This window comes from Podarcis cretensis, assembly GCF_951804945.1.
Source record: "Podarcis cretensis genome assembly, chromosome: 12".
Lineage (NCBI taxonomy): Eukaryota > Metazoa > Chordata > Lepidosauria > Squamata > Lacertidae > Podarcis > Podarcis cretensis.
Window position 1 is genome coordinate 42283290 of NC_137181.1, and position 21582 is coordinate 42304871.

The window sequence follows — 21582 nt, forward strand, 5'->3', positions numbered from 1 at the left end:
TAGCCCAACAATATTGATTACCCCATATCCAATGAAGACAAAGAGGCGGCAGAAGCTCTCTATGGCTGGACCTAGACACATCAAAGAAGTGTTTTGGTTTAAAGTGTTGCAAATTTTAACAGGGAAAACAGGTAGGGGAAAAATGGGACTCCACATCGTCATCTGGTGGCAAAACGTTATATCGCATATACAATTCATATAAATTGCTTTTTCTTACAAGTCCTAGGTTTCAAAGAAAATGTTGTATCCTTGCATCCTTAATCATGGCATACGGCTGAATCTAAAACCATCTGAAGGAACAGTCATGGTTTGTAAATACTATTAAAGCCATGCTTTTACATGGAGCTACCTGAAGAGACAGTTCTCTTGATGCTCTTTGTTAGTTAAGGTGGCTCAACATAATAGGCTTTATCTAAAGCCTGTTGCAACGGGCTTCCCTCTTGTCCTACACATATTTTGAACTACATTTTGACTGTTGTCCATGCTGGGGGGACTGATGAAAGTTGTACAATGGTACCTTGGTTCTTGAACTTAATCCGTTCTGGAAATCCGTTCAACTCATGAAACTGTTCAAAAACCAAGGCGCGGCTTCCGATTGGCTGCAAGAGCTTCCTGCACTCAAATGGAAGCCACGTTGGATGCTCAGCTTCTGAAAAATGTTTGCAAACCGGAACACTTACTTCTGGGTTTGTAGCGTTCAGGAGCCGATTTGTTCGGCGACTAAGCTGTTCGAGAAACAAGGTACCACTGTAGTCCAAAACAGCTGAAGGGCACTGTGTTGGGGAAGATTCTCCTCTCACCCTTAAATTATACTGCCAAAATGAAGAAAGCTTGGGGAAAGCCTGAAGTCGATTTTTCTGCAGAAAGACTTGGGCTGTGCGTGTGTCAGATAAATTCTCATACAGGATACAAATGTGAAGTGTGAAGTAGGGTAGGCTCTGACTGGTGGATCTGATGGTTTTAGTAAACAACAACAACAACAACAACAACAACAACAACACATACCGGTAAGTAGATCCCACAAGCCTAAAGTCTGCCTACCCTTATGGTAGGTGATATTCTCTGGCAATAAAATAAATTCTGATTTAACTCTTCCAGCACACAGAGCAAATTTTTATGTATCTATCTGATCTAGTCACTTCTCTATGTAATGTTTCCATCATATCAAACACATACAAAAAATATTGATTTAATGGCAATGACCATGATATTCCACAGGGGCCCCCTCACTGCTTCACTCTGTAATCACTCAGTTTTTGTTATTTTGTAGAATTTGATATTCAGATTATCAGGCCTGAAACTTAGATAAAGTAATATTTGTTAATTATGCATAGCTTGAACACCCATTCTGTGCTTCAGTGCACAGCCCTCTGCTTCAATGTATTATTTGGATAGATACCTGGAACAATTGTGAAGCAAAACATTATGCACATGAATAAGACTGCAGGGCAACAACATGGCATTCTCCAAAGCAAAGCAGTATTCATTGTCTCTTCTTCTAAATTCTGTTTCATTGAAGTTTATGACTTGCTCTTGTTTTCAGCTGATTAAATATATTCTTGGAAATCTGAGAGATTATATTGACAAATAGCCCTGTATGCAGGCTAAGTGGCAAGATCGCGAAGAGAATGAGCTGACATGAGATGACAAATAAAAAAATTAAGTGCACCACTGTGTGCAACTCTTAGCCACCACTTGCCACTTGGTGTGTGTCTGTGTGCCTGAAAATAGGGCTACATTTGCTTTGGCTAAGGTGTTCTTTGTGATTTATGGCCACATTCTTCACAAGTACACAAATTAACAGGGAAGATGAAAGTCCGTTGGCAGGAGATTTGTAGAGCTGCTGATTCTCAATGTTAAGTCCATTGGGAAGTACATCATGGAAGCCATAAATTTAAAGTAACCATAAAAGAGGAAAGCAGCTGGAATAATAGACTGTTTCAAAGTGACCACATTACAGATTTGACTGTGCAGGAAATAAAATGCAGTGGCTCTTCAGATCTTTTCTGGGGATTCAACTCAGATATGCCTACTGACATTTGCGGACATTCCTTCAAAGTGATGTGGGAACCGAATCAGAATGTTAAATATTATCACTCCTTAAACAGGAAGTGTAGTTAGCAACCCAAACTCAGATTTTTCAGAGTTTCAGATTTTAATTTATTTGGTATGGTGTGTAATGTACAACGTTCAGTAGTTTAACAAGGTTTCCAGCACTGCTTCACTGAATTCTCAGCAGTCCCCATAGCCTAGCAGCCCACCACTCAATGCATAAAAAAGAACTGTGTGAATTGACTTACAAGTGAGAGCCCTGAGATAAGAACTCCAATATTTCTTGTTCTAGTTAAGGCTGCAATTCTATAGAGTTACTTGGGAGTAAGTCCCAAGTCCCATGTGGCTTACTTCTGTATAGGCTTTCTTATAAAAGAACTACATTATTGTTAATATTCTGACTGCTTCCTAGTCAGGTAAAGATAAAACCCTGGTCGGTTAGGTCCAGTCAAAGGCAGCTATGGAGTTGTGGTGCTCATCTTGCTTTCAGGTCGAGGGAGCTGGCGTTTGTCAACAGACAGCTTTCTGGGTCATGTGGCCAGCATGACCAAACCACTTCTGGTGCAACAGAACACCGTGATGGAAACCAGAGGGCACGGAAATGCCGTTTACCTTCCCGCCACAGCGGTATCTACTTATCTACTTGCACTGGTGTGCTTTCAAACTGCAAGGTTGGCAGGAGCTGGGACAGAGCAACGGGAGTTCACTCTGTCATGGGGATTCAAATTGCTGACCTTATGATCAGCAAGCCCAAGAGGCTCAGTGGTTTAGACCACAGCACCACCTGCGTCCCACTGGGATCCTACTGAACTGGGATGTTATACAGTGTCACACATGCATTACTATACTTTCATGTTGATTATTGTACTGAAGTGCACTGTACAGGGAGCTACTGTTGAAGAGTGTCTAGAGTTACAGTTAGTGCAGCCTATCTGCTGGTTGAGAGCTCACAAAGACCAGTTCATTAGAATTTGCACTGGTTTACTATGCTTTCCTGTGCGTATTTTAAGGTGTTAGTTGTATCAGCTGCAAAACTTTACAACAGGAGCAATAAAGCTGCTAGTACATTTGCAAAGCTAAGCGGAGTCCAGCATGGTTTCAAATTGGATGGGGGACCTTCATGTTGAGATTCCTGCACTGCAGGGGGTTGGAGTTTGGGGTCCCTTTCAATTCTACAAGCCTTTGATTCTGATTGTCTAGTGTTTCTCCAGGAATGCCTTCACCAATATAAGCTCCACCATTTATTAAGACTTATAGAGAGGATGGGCCTGTGAAAATGAAACAAATATTACAAAGACCCCAAAAGTCTGGTAGCATTGCCCTGGGAGCTTATCACCTTGAGTAGTTGCCTGGCAATACAATCAATAAAATTTAAAATGAACATCGCAAACAATGTATGTGGAAGTAGTAAATTTATAATTTTTGCAGTCTGTGGCACTATATGTTATTACATTTTGCTGATATTGTTTAGTTTGTTCAAAACTTAAGAATTCATTTATTGCAGTAGATGGATGTGACTTATTTTACTGTCCTTTACTGATATTATACTAGCTGATATTACACGTGAAAAGGATTCCGAAGTTTTGTTAAGTGCTTATTTTTATTTTGAATTGTTATTGCACAATGACATACTTTTGTTGCATATTTTGTCATTTATGAGGGTCATTTTTGGGGTGTGTGGGGTCTTAGGGGAGGGTAGTACTTCTGTTGGGGGACCTGTCATGCTCCTTCTGGGGTAGTTTGCTCAAAGATGCTCCCCACCCTGTACACAGCTCTCATTTGTGGCTCCTAGAAGCTGTCAGCATGTGAAAGTGGCCACACCCCAGGAATGGCTTCGACTGGCCAGCTAAACCTGGTGAGGGTAGCCAATGGGTCTCAAACTCTCTGTGAATTAGGGACTTCTCCTGCATGCGAAGACAGGCTCTGGCAGATTGGGCGGACGAGACCAACAGTAGGTCTAAAGGTCAAGAAGGCAGTTTCTGCACATGTTGTAGAGAGAAGTGAGGGGCAGGTGGGGCTTGTCAACCCGAGATGGTTGGATGGCTCCTTGTACACCTCCTTTTGGTAACTCCGGCAGCCAGTCTGATGCCAGATGTATTGCTCTGCTTTCCTTTGGACCACATCAGTGAGGCTGAGAGCAGGGTCTTGTTGTTGGGGCAACCCAGGATCTCCATGCACAATGCCCAGGCTTGTGCCCTGAGGTCACTTTGGTGCTGCTAACCAGCAGACTTCACCCCTCGAGGTACACTCCATTGACTCTTGAGACAGACAGATGCCAATAACAACAACAAAATGTGGGTTTTAGGCTACTTTGAGTACAGTAATGTAGAAAGTCAGCATACAAATTAAAATTGGAAAGAAAACAAACAATAACTGTAATGATAGTTCACTAATGTAACAGATAGCAAGTCTGCAAAGATACTATTGTCTTCACCAACCTAGCGCCCTCCAGATTTTCTGGACTACAGCTCCCATCAGCCCTAGTCCACTGTGCACCAGGTTGGCAAAGGTTGCCTTATCCCTTCTGCAACCTTCATAGCCCACAGATAGCCAAGTGAGCTTTTATAACTATTTTGTCCTAACGAAAACACCAGCACATTATTCCTCCTGTATTACTTCATGACAAAAGAATTGACCTGCATTACTCAAAGCACAGGCCATTAAAAGATTACATGCCAGCCACTAGCATCTTACCAGTCAAAAGTGATTTACCATTAATGAATGTGTGCCTTGATGAATACTTCTGTAAGACTCACAGCTGTTGTTTATTAAGTATCATTTATAAAGCATTACATGACAGTAAGCTATAAGGGATCTATATACACATGCTTGTAATACCAAAAGTAATGGTTGATCACTTAAAAACAAGCATTCGTTGTAGCTTTAATTTTCGGTAAGACACACTGTTTTTAAGCAGCACAAGTGAGTACTTCATGCTGTACCATACATTTGGATATTTATACATTTAGAGAATTTCTGCTTGCCCCTCATCACAAGCAACTTCAAGCCAAGCCACAATAAATCAGTTTTAAAATAGGCTGAAGAACGCCCCTTCTGGAACCTTGGAAAAATACAAAATCTTTAGCTGGTTAAAAGAAGGGCTGTCTACTACACGTGACTTCAATCACATATAAGATTTCAATCCGTCAAGTTTCGTTTAAGGATAAACCTTTAAGAAGGGGGAAGGAGAGACATAAAGATGCATCGATGGTTAGCACCTATATAGCAGATTGGACAACAAAACAGGTCACAGTCATGATGAGATGTATCACATTTCCTTTGAAAGTACAGTAATTACTTATAAATGTACATCCGTAAGTACTAATTACCATATGTAGATTATATGCAAATTTGTGCCATCTGCTTTCGTGACGCTTTTCCTCTTTTTAAATTATGTTCCTTAGCCAGCTGTGGGGTATCACTGTGTTACATCACCAGTGCCTTAACCCTCAATCCCATTGCCTTCATTCTTTCTACACTTATATCTGCCTTTTTATAAAGGCTGTGATTATGCAATAAGCTCTTTTGCTCAAAGCTATGCCTACAAGAATAGACACCTCCGCACCTCCGGTCTTTGTTGCTTGAGTTATATGTTGCCTTGAAGCAGGCTAGAGATTTCAGGCTTTTAGGTAGGCTGCGGTTGATAGTTCAGTTGTTGTGCAATGAGCTTTTTGTATTGGACCACTTTCAATGTGCCTTTGGTGGTAGATACACATACCTTTCACACATGAAAAGATGAAACTCTAGCTCCGCCCCTGAAAATTCTCCTCAAAAGGAAACTGAATAGGTAGGACCTCACTGAGTAAGTTCCTCTATGTAGCGGTTCACCATTTTCAATAATGTTTTCGTCTCCACCAGCAACAGATTCTGTCGAAAAAAACCAGTCAAATCCCCAAGGTTAAAATTGCATGCTGAATTGGTTTTGACGTGTGTGCATTAGAAACACATATTTCTCACGAATTGAGGCCATCTGGCAAGTGTCTCTTATTGTACGGCAATTCTGTCAGGGAGCTGGATTGTTGCAAATTTTATGTAACTGTCCAGGAAAATGTCTGGAAAGAACTTCAATTTTGGTTGTCAAATGCAGCAGCTACCCAGAAACCCACAGAAAACTATTAAGGAATTCTATGTAGGATACACAAGAGTAGCCGCCCAGAGTGGCTGGGGAAACCCAGCCAGATGGGAGGGGTATAAATAAATATTTATTTTTATTAATATTATTATTATTGATTATTGTTATCTGCAAAGGTGAAAACAAGATGGTAGATACATTTGCCCTATACAATTCCTTCAGACTATTCTGAAACCTTCATTGTTAAAAAAACCCTACACAAATGACATGCAAATGTTTTATTATGTACTTTCTCTCTTCATTGTTTTTGAAAGCTAAGATAATGACCCGGGCGAATATTTTTACCTTATCAGCCACGTGCCTAAATCTATGAAGCCAGCATGGAGCAGAGCAATATGAAAGAAACATTTAGCAGCTAGTTGCAATATAAACATTTAGCAGTTAGTCTCAAACGGTGTTACCTTAGTGCAGACAGAATAGGGGTGAACTTGGTTACAAACAACCACAAAAGCTCATTAATCAAACCCTCTCCTCCCCAGGTTTTCCCCTCCCTTTTTATCCACATCAGACTGAATGGAAGTCAGAGGCGCATCTCCTCCCTGAATGACAGGCCTCTCTTGTTTCTTTTATTGTTTAATACCAAGGTGCGAGTACAGCACTTTTTGCTCTGGGCCTGAGGTGAATGAAGCCTTTTGTTAGTATTGGAGAGCTTCATCCACATCCCTTCGTCCTCGCTTCTCTTGTTCGTTTCCCCCATGAGACTCTCTCTCTCATTTTATTTTAAGACATCCCTTCCCTCCATGTCCCCTATTCAAATACACACACACACGACAACTCAGCAAAACCTGTTCCGTTTTCAAAATTATGACCAGGCCATCACTTTTTGTGACCAGGCCATTTTGCTGGTATTCTATTTTTTTTTTTTTTTATAAATATTTATTGAGATTTTTTTTAAAATACAAAATGCAAAAAATAATAAACAATATAACATGAGTCATAACACATTTTTCAGAACTTCTTTGGACTCCCTCACGTCTCCCACTCCCACTTACATCGTTATAAATTTTTTCCCAGCAATTTATCATCTTATTTATATTCTTAAATTTTGTTCAGTTAATTTAATCTATTCTCCACAAATTTTATATTTCCCTCAATCTCACTTATCGTCAATTTCAAATCTAGTTCAGTGGTAGGCAATTATTTATGATCTAGCATCCTTCTTAGCCTTCAACCAAATTACAATACTTTTGTAGATAAATCTTGAATTTCTTCCAGTCTTCTTCAACCCTCTCTTCTCCCAGGTCTCGAATTCTGCCAGTCATCTCGGCCAGTTGCATATAGTCCATCAGCTGCATCTGCCACTCTTCCAGTGTGGGTAGATCTTGAGTTTTCCAACTCTTGGCGATGAGTATCCTTGCTGCCGTTGTTGCATACATAAAAAATGTTCGGTCCTTCTTTAACACCTTCTGGCCGACAATGCCCAGAAGGAAGGCCTCTGGTTTCTTAGTAAAGGTATACTTAAATACCTTTTTCAACTCATTATAAATCATTTCCCAGAAGGCCTTCATTCTAGGGCAAGTCCACCAGAGGTGAAAGAATGTTCCTTCATGTTCTTTACATTTCCAACATTTATTATCAGACGAATGGTATATTTTGGCAAGTTTAACTGGGGTCATGTACCATCTATATATCATTTTCATTACATTTTCCTTCAAAGCACTACATGCAGTGAAGTTCAGCCCGGTGGTCCACAACCTTTCCCAGTCCTCAAACATAATATTATGCCCAATATCCTGAGCCCACTTTATCATAACCGATTTAACCATTTCGTCTTGTGTATTCCATTTCAGCAGCAAGTTATACATTCTTGATAATACCTTAGTTTTGGGTTCTAACAATTCTGTTTCCAACTTCGATTTCTCCACCTGGAACCCTACCTTTTTGTCATTTTTAAAAACTTCTTTAATCTGAGCGTAATGTAACCAGTCTCGCACTTTATCCTTCATTTTCTCCAAACTCTGCAATTTCCAATTGTCTCCGTCTTTTTCTAATATTTCCCAATATTTTGGCCAATTGGCCTCCATATTGGGTCTTTTTCGGGCCTTAGCTTCCAGAGGTGAAAGCCACCTCGGAGTTTTATTTTCCAATAAGTCTTTGTATTTTGTCCAGACTTTAAAAACTGCTTTCCTGACAATATGGTTCTTAAAGACCTTATTAATCTTAACCTTATCGTACCATAGATATGCATGCCAACCAAAGGCATTGTTAAACCCTTCCAAATCCAGTACGTCAGTGTCTTCGAGAAGTAGCCAGTCTTTTAGCCAGCAAAAGGCTGCGGCTTCATAATACAACTTTAGGTCTGGCAGGGCAAAGCCCCCTCTTTCTTTCGCATCAGTTAGTATCTTAAACTTAATTCTGGGCTTTTTGCCCTGCCAGACAAATCTAGATATATCTCTCTGCCACTTCCGGAAGCACTCTGTCTTGTCCACAATCTGCAATGTTTGAAACAAAAACAACATCTTTGGCAATACATTCATCTTAACAGCAGCGATTCGGCCTAACAGAGAAAGCTTCAATTTTGTCCAACTATCCAAATCTCTCTTAATTTCAGACCAACATTTTTCGTAATTATCCTTAAATAGACTCAGATTTTTTGCTGTTATGTTTACCCCTAGGTACTTTACTTTTTTAACCACAGTTAGTTCCGTTTCTCTCTGAAACTGTTCCGACTCTGCATCTGTCAGATTTTTCCCCAACACCTTAGTTTTCTGTTTATTTAGTTTAAATCCTGCCACCCGACCAAAATCTTGAATCAGTTGTAATACTCTTTTTGTACTAGATTCTGGCTCCTGCAGGGTCAAAACTAGGTCATCTGCAAAAGCTTTAAGTTTATATTGTTTCGCTCCGACCTGAATCCCTTCCACCAACCGGTCCCCTCTAATCATATTCAAGAGCACCTCCAGAACTGATATAAATAACAAAGGGGAAATCGGGCAGCCTTGTCGTGTTCCTTTTTCAATTTTAAACTCTTCAGTAACCACATTGTTTACTATCAATTTAGCCTTTTGCTCTGAATATATTGCATCAATCCCATTCTCAAAACCCCGACCCACTCCCATTTCTTTTAAATTTCCCTTCATAAATTTCCAAGAGATATTATCAAAGGCCTTCTCCGCATCTATAAAGATTAACACTGCTTTTGTATTTATATCAGTTTGCAAAAGTTCCAAAATGTCAATAATGTTCCTTGTATTAGCAAACATGTGTCTACCTGGGAGAAAGCCTGCCTGGTCTTTATGAATTACTTCATTTAGAACTTTTTTAAATCTACTTGCCAAAACATCTGCAAAAATTTTGTAATCCACATTTAAAAGGGAGATGGGACGGTAGTTCTTAAGTTGCGTCTTTTCAGCTTCCAATTTTGGTATCAATGTGATGAAAGCTTCCTTCCACGATTCCGGCGCCCTCCTCCCCTCCATAATTTCATTGCTAACCTCCATCAGTGGTTGAATCAAATGGTCTTTTAATATCTTATAATATTTGGAGGTTAGCCCGTCTGGCCCTGGAGATTTGCCCGGTTTCATGTTTTGAATGGCTTGTTCAATTTCTTGACATGTTATTTTACTGTTCAGGAGAGATCTATTTTCTTGTGACAACCTTTTAAGTCCATTTTTCTCCAAAAATTGTTTTATCTCGTCCTCATTCTGCGGCCCTTGGGTATATAATTTTTTGAAGTATTTCTGAAAACACTTTCTAATCTCCGTGGGGTTCTGAATGTTTCTTCCTTCAATTTCCAAATTTGTAACTGTATTCAATTTTTGTCTCTTCTTCAACTGCCAAGCTAGCAGTTTCCCACATTTGTTTGCCGATTCAAAAGTTTTTTGTTTCATTAATTTAATCTTCCACTCTATTTCCTGATTTATCAGTTTAGAATACTGTGCTTGATAGAGTTTGATTTCTCTCAAGATCGGCAGGGACTTCGGGTTTGATCTTAACTTCTTCTCTAATTCTTTTATTTTCTCCAAAATCTTATCTTTTCTGTCATTTTGTATCCTCTTCCTTGCCGCATTCTGTTGTATCAAGAACCCCCTCATCACAGCTTTACTTGCATCCCAAATAATTCTTTTTTCCACCGCTGTGTTCATATTTATCTCAAAGTAATCCTTCAATGCTTTCTGGGCCTTCTTAGTAATCTCCTGATCTCTAAACAGATTGTCATTCATCTTCCATCTAAAGGAACCAGTTGGTAATAGTATCATATCCATTTTCAGTGCGTTATGGTTGGAGCAGGTTTTTGGGCAGATTTCCACCTTTCTGACCTTCGGTGCCAGACCTCTAGTTATCCATATTTGGTCGATTCTTGTCCAGGTCAGCTGAGCTTCAGAGAAGAATGTTCCTTCTTTTCCCAAGGGATTCTTCGTTCTCCAAATGTCAATCCAGTCCATATTGTCAGTCAGTTCAAAAAAGGTCTTTGGTAGTCTGCCATCTTTAGTGACATTCTGGCTTTGTGACTTATCCATGTTAGTTGATACGACCCCGTTCATGTCTCCCATCATGATGATGTTGTCATAATCCAGATATTCCAGCATAGTCTCATGCAACTTCTTGAAAAATTCCGACTTCCCTTCATTTGGTGCATAAATTCCTAATATCAGAATCTTTTCTCCTTGATGTTGTATTTCGATTGCCAAAATTCTTCCATATTCATCTTTAAATAAGAATTTAGGTGACAGGCTCTCTTTTGCATATATCACCACGCCTCTCTTCTTTACTTTGTCTGAAGATATAAATTCCTGACCAAGTCTTTTATTTATTAATACTTTCCGGTGGAGCCTAGTCACATGTGTTTCTTGTAAGCAAATAATGTCCAATTGTTCCTTTTTCAATATATGAAAAATTTTCCTTCTTTTTTCCGGAATGTTACAGCCGTTTATATTCCAGCTCAAAAGTTGCAGAGACATCCTGAATAAGTCTGGTTATTTTTCTAGGGGTAGTACCTTGTTCGCTGGGTCTTCAGAATCCGAGGGTGCGGGCACCTCTGGTACTGCAGGCCCCGAGGGTAGTTCCAGTCCTTTTTGAAGGTCCTCTCCGTGCGCAATCAGAAATTTATCTCTATCTTCCAGTGATCTAATTTTAATCTTCTTCCCTCTAAAAGTAAAAGATAATCCTTGAGGAAAATCCCACCTGAAGATAATCGTGTTGCTCCTTAACAATCTTGTTAGTTCCAAATAATCAGATCTAAGGTCCAACAGTTGTTTAGGAATATCCTTAAAAATTTCGATTCTTTTGTCCAGAATGTCCAGTGACTTTCCGTAATGTAAACCCAAAATCTTGTCCCTTTCCTCCTTTGATCTCAGTATTATTAAACAATCTCTGGGCTTCTCTCTCTTTATAAGTCTTCCAAGTCTAAAGGCTGATGTAATTTTAAAGTCTTTTTCCTCTAGGTTCCAAAACTTGGAAAATTCTTTAGTCAGGAACTCAGCTAAGTTGCCTTCTTCCACCTCTGGTATCGACCTTATCCTTAAATTAGTCTGTCTATTCTGTAGTTCTATCATAGAAAGATAGGTCTGATGTTCACCTACTTGTTTGCTGAGTGGTCTTACCTCTTTCTCTAAATTTCCCAATCTTTGGCTGGTATCTTCAGCCAATTTCCGATTTTCACCTGCAGTCTCCTTCAGTTCTCCAATTGCTTGCACATTTTGTGCAACTTGTCCAGTTAGTCTATTTAAACATTCAGTATTTTGTTCAATTTTAGCTGTTTGCTGATCAGCTTTTTTATCCAAAGATTCCACTTTTTTATCCAAAGATTCCAATTTTTCAAGAATTTTCTCTAAAGTAGAACTGATTTCTCCTGAGGCCATCTCTTCCAATTGGAATTCCTCAGTTTCTGCCCGTGGCAGAGAAGCAGCTTCTTTCTCAGAAGTCAGAGTAGGCAAAGTAAGCACAGTAGGCACAGATGATCTGCGTGCCTGGGAGACTGCGGTTAGAGTTGTTTGTCTGGTTCTCGGTCCCTTTTTTCTTGCGCCACTCATTCCAGAGTTATCTAAAATTCAAGGTCAAGCTGAGTTGTTCCCATGAGAAAGCAGCGGCCCAGATGGTAATAGTCAAACAGGAGGCCGGGAAAAGGAAAGTAAAACAATGTCACTGCTATTAATCCCAAATCCTCTAGGGGGGACTTAAAATGTCTTTAGGAAAGAAGACAATTTCAATAAAAATATTATAATCCCATTTAATGTCCGAGAGCCTTCAATAAGGTAATTTTTAGCAGAGTTAGTGTTTAAAAAGTCGCAGTGTTTCAGACAGTGCTTGCTGGTATTCCAAAAGATGCTTCAAAGTAACCAGTTCAAACTCCCTCAGATTGTTTCAAAGTTTAAGTTCAAAAGTATCCAGCCCTGCAAGCTGGCTACTCAGTTACTCAGGCAGTTCCAGCACCTGGGATTCTTGCTTTAATTATAATCCAAATAGAAGAGAGGTATCAAAGTCCACATAAAAGTCATATAATCAATTACTTAAAATCCTTATTCTGCTTAAAAATAATTTCCACGGATGTCCAGATCAGTTAGATTAAAAGTTCACTCTTTGCCTCCACTCCTCCGGCTCTTTGCTTAATGATTCAATGACAGCGGAAGACGGACTTCCTATTTTTCGTCACTCCGCTTTCAGCCAAATTAAGTACTTAAAGTCCCGAAACTTTTAAAGTCCGTTTACTCACGGGTTGTTGTTTTCCGAATCTGTAGTTTAGGAAGAAAGGACAGCGCTCACCGGCAGCAGCAACGCGGCTTCACTCCGCCGATTGCGGAACGATCCACAGCGCCGCAACCCCCTCCGCGATCTGGAGCCCCTTACGGGGTTCCTTCAACGTTTTGGGGGCTGCTCCTGGCGCCCGCCGGACCCCAAGACCACAGGCTTCTGCTGCCTGTGGTTTTCCAGAATGGGTCCCCGCTTCGCCGCAGCGGGAGACCCTTTTTCGGCGGAGCTTCCCTTCCCGACTAGGAAAGGGCAGCCATTGCCGTTCGCGCCGCCTCCGGAAGTCCCATTTTGCTGGTATTCTAGGAAGATATTACAACAGCCCAGCCATGGCTGGAAGGATGGTCCTCAGAGGCAATACAATACAATACAATACAATACAATACAATACAATACAATACAATACAACACAACACAAATCCCTTTATTGGCATTACAAGTTAAGACATTTCAGTATCTGGCATCTGGCCTCCTTATTTACTTCTTATCAGCTGTTTCCTTTAAGATTTTTCTAATTATAACTTAAATACAGGATAAAGGAAGTCTTTTATTTGGTTGTTTGTATTGTTGTATGTTATGCTTATTGTATGTTATGTTCACGTTTAATAAGGGTGGATTTCTTTATTGGGGGGTTTATGTTATGTTGTAAATAAAATTTCCAATAAAAAAATATTTTTTAAAAATAATACAAGATATTTCAAATCCGTGGGATAAATTTAAAAGGGACAGGAGTGAGGCTGTTGAGGGTCACAAGTCACTTGATTTCTCTGCTTCACTCTGTCGGCAATAGAATATAGATCGGCAACAGCTGGTTTTTATTGTATAACATATACATATTTGTCTATTCCGAAGTACATTTATATGTACAGAAGCCTTGTGCATAAAGCAGGCCATACATTTAAATCAACTGGCGCATCCATATCTGGTTGTTCAATATTCATAGAGTTCTGGTCACAATATCTCAGAAACAAGCAAAACCATACAATGCTAGTCATATTCAGAAAACACCCATTTATCCAGCTTACTAAAATATAATCCATTGAAACAGAAAATGATGGGTGGTGGGTGGGGGGGAAGGCAGCACAGTTTATCAAAGTAAATAGTTTGTGGTGTTAGTTCGAATGTTGGACTAAGACCTGAGAGACCAAGGTTCAATTCCATGAAGCTCACTGGATGACCTTAGGCCAGTCACATCCTCTCAGCTGAGTTTACCTCACAGGATTGTTGTGGGGAGGAGACCATGTATGCCACCTTGAGCTCTTTGGAGAAAAAAAAGGTAGGATATTAATGCAATAAATGAATGATTACATCCCCTGAATGTGTCCTGGAAAACTGGGACATCCTGTGTTTTTTAACGTGAGGGAACAGCGGCCATTTTGGTCATCGCGATCTCACACGAATTCGCAGCGTGATTCCACTCACCGCCCCCCCAAAATGCTTTTTTTGAGGCTGCGATCTTGTGCGGTGCCCTGAAATGTGTGTTTTGGGGGGCAGGGTAGGTGTGTGAAATCATGCGAGATTGTGGTAACAAAAATGGCTGCTATGCTCTCACAAGAAATGGTAAGACGGTGACTCAGATTTTGGCTTCAAAGTGTTGGAGGGTATGAGTTTTATATATCTGAAGTTTTACAGAAGAGAGGAATGCAAAGTGGACACCCCTAAAATAAAATAGTATCTGTATCAGTATTTCAGTTCTAAAATGAACTATGGGCAAATACATAGAAGAGTGTTGTTGTGGGTGCTCTCCCACAGAGTCAAGGGAGCTAAATTTATCCAGGATGTTTGGGAGACATTCAAAAACCACAATCACAGAAGCTAAGCTGAAAGGTACACTGCAGATCAGGAAAAGTACCACCAAGGCCAACAGGATACTTGCCTGGTTAGCAAGCAGAGGAAAGATATTAGAGGAAGGAAGCCTTCCTTCAGAAAACTGAAGTCTTATCCAAATGAGAAAATAAGTTTATATTTGAGTTTATTTACAAATATGTAAGCTGAACAACTGAACGCTCAAAAATAACCCTATCATGAGTTGGGGTTCTGGTGTTTAAGAACTAACAGCCCATTCTGTGACCTTATAGTGGACATCTGAAAGCTATAGCTCTGTAAGGGATGTCCTAACAACTCTGGGCACTCTTAACAAACAACAGTTCCCAGAATTATTTGAGGTGGGGGGGATTAAAGCATAAATGTGCTTAAATGTATGCTGTTGATATGATGGCTATAAAGACCACCCTAGTTATCCACACTATGCGTCAGTAATACTCTCTTCCTTGCTTATATGCTATGCTGAGGAATTTCAAGCTGAATATTCTATTCTATTCTATTCTATTCTATTCTATTCTATTCTATTCTATTCTATTCTATTCTATTCTATTCTATTCTTCTATCTGGTCACTACAATAATTCTGTAACTTAAGAAACAGTGCCTGAACTAGCTTTTCAGCTCCTCCCTCCCAGTCCATTTTCCTTTTGTGTTATGCATACACACATTCTCTCTCTCTCTCTCTCTCTCTCACACACACACACACACACACACACACACTGTAAACCTGAGGGTAAGGGATTGCATTATCACTTCCATTCACTTTTTGTGGCTGAAGAGTGGGATAAAATAATCCATCAACATCATCGTCTTGTTAGATCAAACCAATGTTTCCTCTAGTCAGTATTCTATTTTCTGACAGAAGCTAGCCAAATACCAATAAAAACAGTCTGCAAATGTCCCAGAGTTGGGCGGGGGAGAGATTAAAAGTTATTGCTTCTGTCCTGCCTGCCATTCATTCGTTTGTTTGAACCCAGGGCATTTACAGAATATGGGTTGCACCCAAGTGGTTCAGTTCAGATCCCTTTGAGGCATGGCAGCTCTCATCAAACATAAACATTTTCATTTTAATACCAGAAATTAAATGATTAGGACAGCTCAATTAACTTCTATTGTTTGAAACTAGAACGTAGGGATAATAACAATAATTTAGCTTATTTGAGGCATGGGCCAGGGCCCATTGCAGACTAACCTGGGATCACCAAATTAATTTCACTTCAGACATTTGCTCGTAGAGATGAGAAGCGCAAGTACCCGGTAAGTGATTTCACCATTATGAATCCCTGTAGTGCTCTTATCTTTGTTAAGCCCCTTTTATTCGCAGCTAGAACTTGAGTGTGACATCCAAAAGTATAGCAAAAGAAGTTAAACAAGAAATAATTGATCAAAGGAGCTTTTGCCAAGGATGTTAGAAAGTGGCGTAATCACTCGTTTCCACAGAATCAGATATTAGCATATTCATTTGCGGGCTAGTTTTTAAATCACCACAATAGGTATATATTAAAATACAGTAATGGTTAATCTTGCAGGAATACAGTGAAATTGCCCTTAAATACACACTTCGGGAGCAAATTTCCTTTGAGGGCACTACACAGCAATATTTTGACAACTTAATTGATTCGCAGATCCACACTGGCGTCAATTCCATTGGCAATTTTTACTTTAATTATTCACAAGGCACCAATTGCCTTAAGAAGTTGGTAGTTTAATTCCATGTTTCTATACAATCTTAATTACAGTTTTTAAATAATCACAGAACCCAGACTGGGAAAGAAGTGAGATAGGAATCTTCCCCATACCAAACAAATTTTTCTTTAGATCAGCAGCTGGGAGAGAGACCAGGGTTAGGAAATCTGGTTTGGCATGACTGGAAGTGTGATGGAAAATGAAGAAAGAAGAAAATATGTTACATCATATCAAATACTGGCCATTAGTCTCAGCTAGCAAAGGGGTCATAAAATTTGGCACTGTGCACATGTGTCAGGGGGGGAGAGAGCATAGAGAATTTACTTCTGTCCCGATTTATGTGTGTGTGTGTGTGTGTGTGTGTGTGTGTGTGTGTGTGTGTAGAAAGGGTTTGAGGTGGAGTGGGGGCCCTTTCTTAGCCCAGGGGCCACATTCCTTTCTGCAGAACCTTCTGAGGGCCATATATCAATGAAGGGTGAAGCCAGAGGCAAAGTGGGTGGAGAAACAAATGAAAATGGAACCTTGGCACAGTATTTTAGCCCCATCCATTCCTCTGTGTTCACCATGCAGACAAGTAGTAGGCATTGTCAGTACTTAGGTACACAGTCTATCTGGGCAAAAACACTCAGAGAGGGTGCAGAGCAGAGCCGGGGAGAGGTATGACCTGGAGAGAGAGATCCAAGGGCCAGGTGGAGAGGTTTAGAGGGCCGCTATTGGTCTTCGGGCTTGAGATTCCCCACTATGGGGGTTGAGTGTTGATCACAAAGCTCACTCACCTACCAGCTGAACTGCCCTAATTTCTCCACTCTGTCTCCACCCCCTCCTGTCAATCATTATCAAGGGGTGGGGCCAGACTGCTGATTCAAATCTGGCCTTGTCACTAAAACACCTAATCTTGAGAAGGGGGCAATTAAAACACCCCCAACCTGTGTTTGTGATGGAAGTGAGGAAGAAATAGAAAAAGGAACAGGAGTAATAATAAACTACTACTAATAATAAATATTCAATTTATTATTAATTTATTATAAATATTCAATTTATTATACATATTCATTTATATACCACCCTTTATCCAAAGATCCCAGGGTGTTGTACAACATTAAAAACATATTACAGTACATCAAACGTAATAAAAAGCAAACTGACAGACAACATAATAAAACGCTGTCGTCTACTTACATTTTCCTTTTGGAGCATTTGGCGTGGAAGGATTGAAATCTGCAAGATGCAGCACAAGAGTAGACCAGTCCCTAACTTCATCTGGAGGACTAAGTGTTAACTTGTGGAACTTCCTGCTGCTGGAGTAGCGGAAAATGGCTAGTGCAAGAGGGGAAAGTGAAGCGCCTCAAGTAGAAGGCTGTAAACTTTCTTAGGGTGCCTAGGGCAGGGGTGGGGAACCTGTGTGGCACTCCAGATATTGTTGGACTCCCAACTTACATCAGCCTCAGATAGCCTGGTCAGTGACCAGAGATGATGGAAGCTGGTGTACAACAACATCTAGAGCAGGGGTCAGCAAACTTTTTCAGCAGGGGGCCGGTCCACTGTCCCACAGACATTGTGGGGGGCCGGGCTATATTTTGGAGAGAAAAAAATGAACAAATTTCTATGCCCCACAAATAACCCACAGATGCATTTTAAACAAAATCATTTAATAAAATTTACAAAATTTAAATAAAATATATTTTCTTCAAAATATAGTCCGGCCCCCCACAGGGTCTGAGGGACTGTGGACCGGCCCCCTGCTGAAAAAAATTGCTGACCCCTGATTCCAATTCTTGGTTGTCCAGCATGCGAAAGATCGGATTCCCTGAACCTTGACATTTATCCTCCCTCTTCTTACTTGTGTAAGAATGCAAAAATACCTATTTCAGCAGAGTTAAAAATCACCATTCAGGACATAGTCCTACATTTCACGTTAAAACTCACACACCGCACCTGTTTTCCGGATGGGCGGGAGCAAACAGGGCCTCTAAAACACTGCTCTACTAGTAATTACACTGCAAAAAGCTGGTGGCCAGCCTCCCTGTCAGTCCGACAAATGCGCAGCATCTATATGAATGAAAGCGTACAGTCTCCCAGTGGCACTCTTTCAGACCTGGCCTATCTATTACAGGGTAAAGATTTCCCGTCAAGGCTGCAGCACTGCTTGAGCTGCTATTATACTATCTACATAAAGTTAGAAAGACATTATGACTAAGAAGTTCACGGTAACTCTTACTGGCACATCCACATAAGAGTGTCTAATGCTGACATGTGTTTATTGCACTTAATAATGTTTACATAATGCTACCTTGAACCCATTATGGCTGTCAAATATCTGATTCATCTGTTTTTCCTCTGTTGTGTTTATCTGTAGAGACTCTGCAGCCACCAAACCAAGATAAATTGCAGCGAGATGATGAACGAGTCCTGGATAGGGTGGAAGGCTATGAACCTGTTTTATGTACTGGGAGACATGGCAGTACGATCCTATGCATGTAAGTACCACTGAGTTCAATGGGGCTTACTCCTAGGAAAGTAGTTATAGGATTACTGCCTAAATATCAAACTACATTTGCTGGAAGTTGAAAACGTCCCTTAGACCCGTGTAGTAGTGTGAATAGCATGCTTTGGAAGGTAGGAAATACAGTCATACCTTGGTTCTCGAACGTAATCCGTTCCGGATGTCCATTCGACTTCCAAAAATGTTAGAAAAACAAGGCGCAGCTTCTGATTGGCTGCAGGAGCTTCCTGCACTCAATTAGAAGCAGCAGAAGCCGCGTCAGACGTTCAGGTTCCAAAGAACGTTCAGAAACCGGAACACTTCTGGGTTTTCGGTGTTCGGGAGCCAAAACGTACGAGTACCAAGGCGTTCGAGAACCAAGTTACAACCGTATCCAGATATAGTTGTGCACTATGGTGTTCAAATACAGTTGCAAAACTAGGAAACCTGTCAAAACTAGGGCGATGCTTGCACCTACTGTGCTTTTTTTTTTTTGCTTTGCTTTACTATTTAAAAAAAAGGGACGCAGGTGGCGCTGTGGGTTAAAGCCTCAGTGCCTAGGACTTGCCGATCGAAAGGTCGGCGGTTCGAATCCCTGCGGCGGGGTGCGCTCCCGCTGCTCGGTCCCAGCGCCTGCCAACCTAGCAGTTCGAAAGCACTTCCGGGTGCAAGTAGATAAATAGGGACCGCTTACCAGCGGGAAGGTAAACGGCGTTTCCGTGTGCGGCTCTGGCTCGCCAGAGCAGCGATGTCACGCTGGCCACGTGACCCAGAAGTGTCTCCGGACAGCGCTGGCCCCTGGCCTCTTAAGTGAGATGGGCGCACAACCCCAGAGTCTGTCAAGACTGGCCCGTACGGGCAGGGGTACCTTTACCTTTACCTTTACTATTTAAAAATACAAAATACATAGGAATAATGGTCTGGTGCAGCAACCAGCAGGGACTGGCCCAGTCAAACCTAGGGAGATGGCAAAGCCTGTAATGTAAAGGTGGTCAAAGTTGTGCTTTCTGAAATTGTTAGACTCAAACTCTCATCATCCCTGACTACTAGCAATGCTAGCTGGAGATGATGGGAGAAGTAGTCCATGATATTTTAATTGCACCATGTTGGCGACTCCTGCTTTAATGATTCCTGTAAGAGTTCCAGTCAAGAGATTTTGCTGGGCTAGAACAAATTAGTTCAATCCAACGCAAAAGAAGAAATAGCCAAAGTAACACCAATTATTTTTTTTTTAAAAAAGGATGTGGAGGTTCTAGGAAATGATAGAGCTGTTAGCTTATAATTGGTTCTGAGAAAACTGGTGGAACGCACAATTAAAAACTGAATTACCAAGCATATAGAAGAACAATTATTGCTGAAGAATAATCAGCATGGCTTCTGCAGGGATAAGTGCTGTCTACTTAACTGTTTAGCATTATTTGACAGTGTCAGTAAGCATGAGAGATCCAGTAGACATTGTGACTTTCAAGAAGTTTTCAATAGTCTCTCATAAAAGACTCCTGAGTAAGCTTAGCAGTCATGGGATAAGAGGACAGGTCAGTAACTGGTAACTAAAGGAAGCTGAGAGTTCTCCCAACGGATGGATGTGACAAGGGGGTATTGGCCTTGGTACTTTTAAAGTTGTTCATAAATAACCTAGAGTAGGAGTGAGCAGTGAAGTGGTCAAGCTGTTCAGGGTGGGAAGAAAAAAAAAATTGGGTGGAGCTCCCAAAGGACTTCTGCATTCTGCGAATTCAAATAACAAATGCTATTCACTGGTGATTGATCAGAAAAGGGATTTGAGTTTGTGACCAGGCTTCATTTGTCCGATCGGAATGAAGGTAAATGTCAACTCAGTATGCAGCGGCTGTGAAAAAGGAAATTTCCATGTTGAGGATAATTAGGAGAGTGACTGAAAACAAAACTGCAATTATCATGCCACTGTACAAATCCATAGTTTGGCCATGCTAGGAATACTGTGTACAATTCTGTTTGCTGCACCTCAGAAAGAACATTGTAGAGCTGGAAGAGATTCAGAAAAAGGCCAACCAAAATGATCATGGGTCTAGGACTCTAGGATAACATCCCTATGAGGAAAGGTTGAAACATTTTGAGTTTTTTAGTTTAGAAAAAAGGCAAGTGAAGGGGAACATGGAAAAAGGTGAAGAAAACATTCATGGTCTAGAGAGAAAGTGAACAGAAATACATGTTCCTCTCATTTTCATACTGGAACCCAGGTCATTCAATGAAACGGAATGCTGGAAGATTTGGGAAGATTTAGAGCACATTTTTTAAAACTATGGAATTCACTCTCACAAGATGTAGTGATGTAACCTGCATGGCTACAAATGAGGATTTGACAAATTCATGGACAATAAGGCTCTCTATTAGCCATGATGTCTGTGTAATATCTCCAATATCAGAGTTAGTACACAGGGGAGCACAAATGAGGAAAGTACTGTTGAGCTCAGATCATGCCTTTGATGCAATCCAGCAGACCTTTTCTTATGTGCTTAATACTCTCTGCCCGGAAATCACAGAATCAAAGTGTTGAAAGGGACCCTGAGGGTCATCTAGTCCAACCCCCTGTGAGGCAGGAATCTCAGCTAAGTCATACATCACAGGTGCTAGCAGTGTCAATGATGCAGAGCTGCAGCAGCTGGTGATAACAGCAGTGAAGAGACTGTGGTGCCCTCGGGGCAGGGCTTTGGGCATTAAGTGCAGGAGTGCAGCCCCCCAAAC

At 40.8% G+C, this 21582-nt stretch overlaps 1 protein-coding gene and 1 long non-coding RNA gene across 5 annotated transcripts in view; one reads left to right on the top strand and one right to left on the bottom strand.

Moving 5' to 3' along the window:
* Positions 1-4793: 4793 nt before the first annotated feature.
* On the bottom strand, positions 4794-5861 carry LOC307199568. Its single transcript, XR_013832068.1, has 2 exons — positions 5771-5861; positions 4794-5221 (listed from the first exon to the last, which is right to left on the bottom strand). It is a non-coding gene; the product is annotated as an uncharacterized lncRNA (long non-coding RNA).
* An 835-nt stretch (positions 5862-6696) lies between these two features.
* RARB (retinoic acid receptor beta) overlaps positions 6697-21582 on the top strand; it is a 357399-nt gene continuing 342513 nt past the window's right edge. For 3 of the 4 annotated variants that reach the window (XM_079947362.1, XM_079947368.1, XM_079947366.1), the window contains exons 1-2: positions 6697-6802; positions 18736-18856. The gene's annotated coding sequence lies outside the window, so the exon portion shown is untranslated. Of the gene's footprint in view, positions 6803-14126; positions 14148-18735; positions 18857-21582 lie in introns of those variants that run through there. The other variant, XM_079947364.1, reaches the window with a different exon arrangement.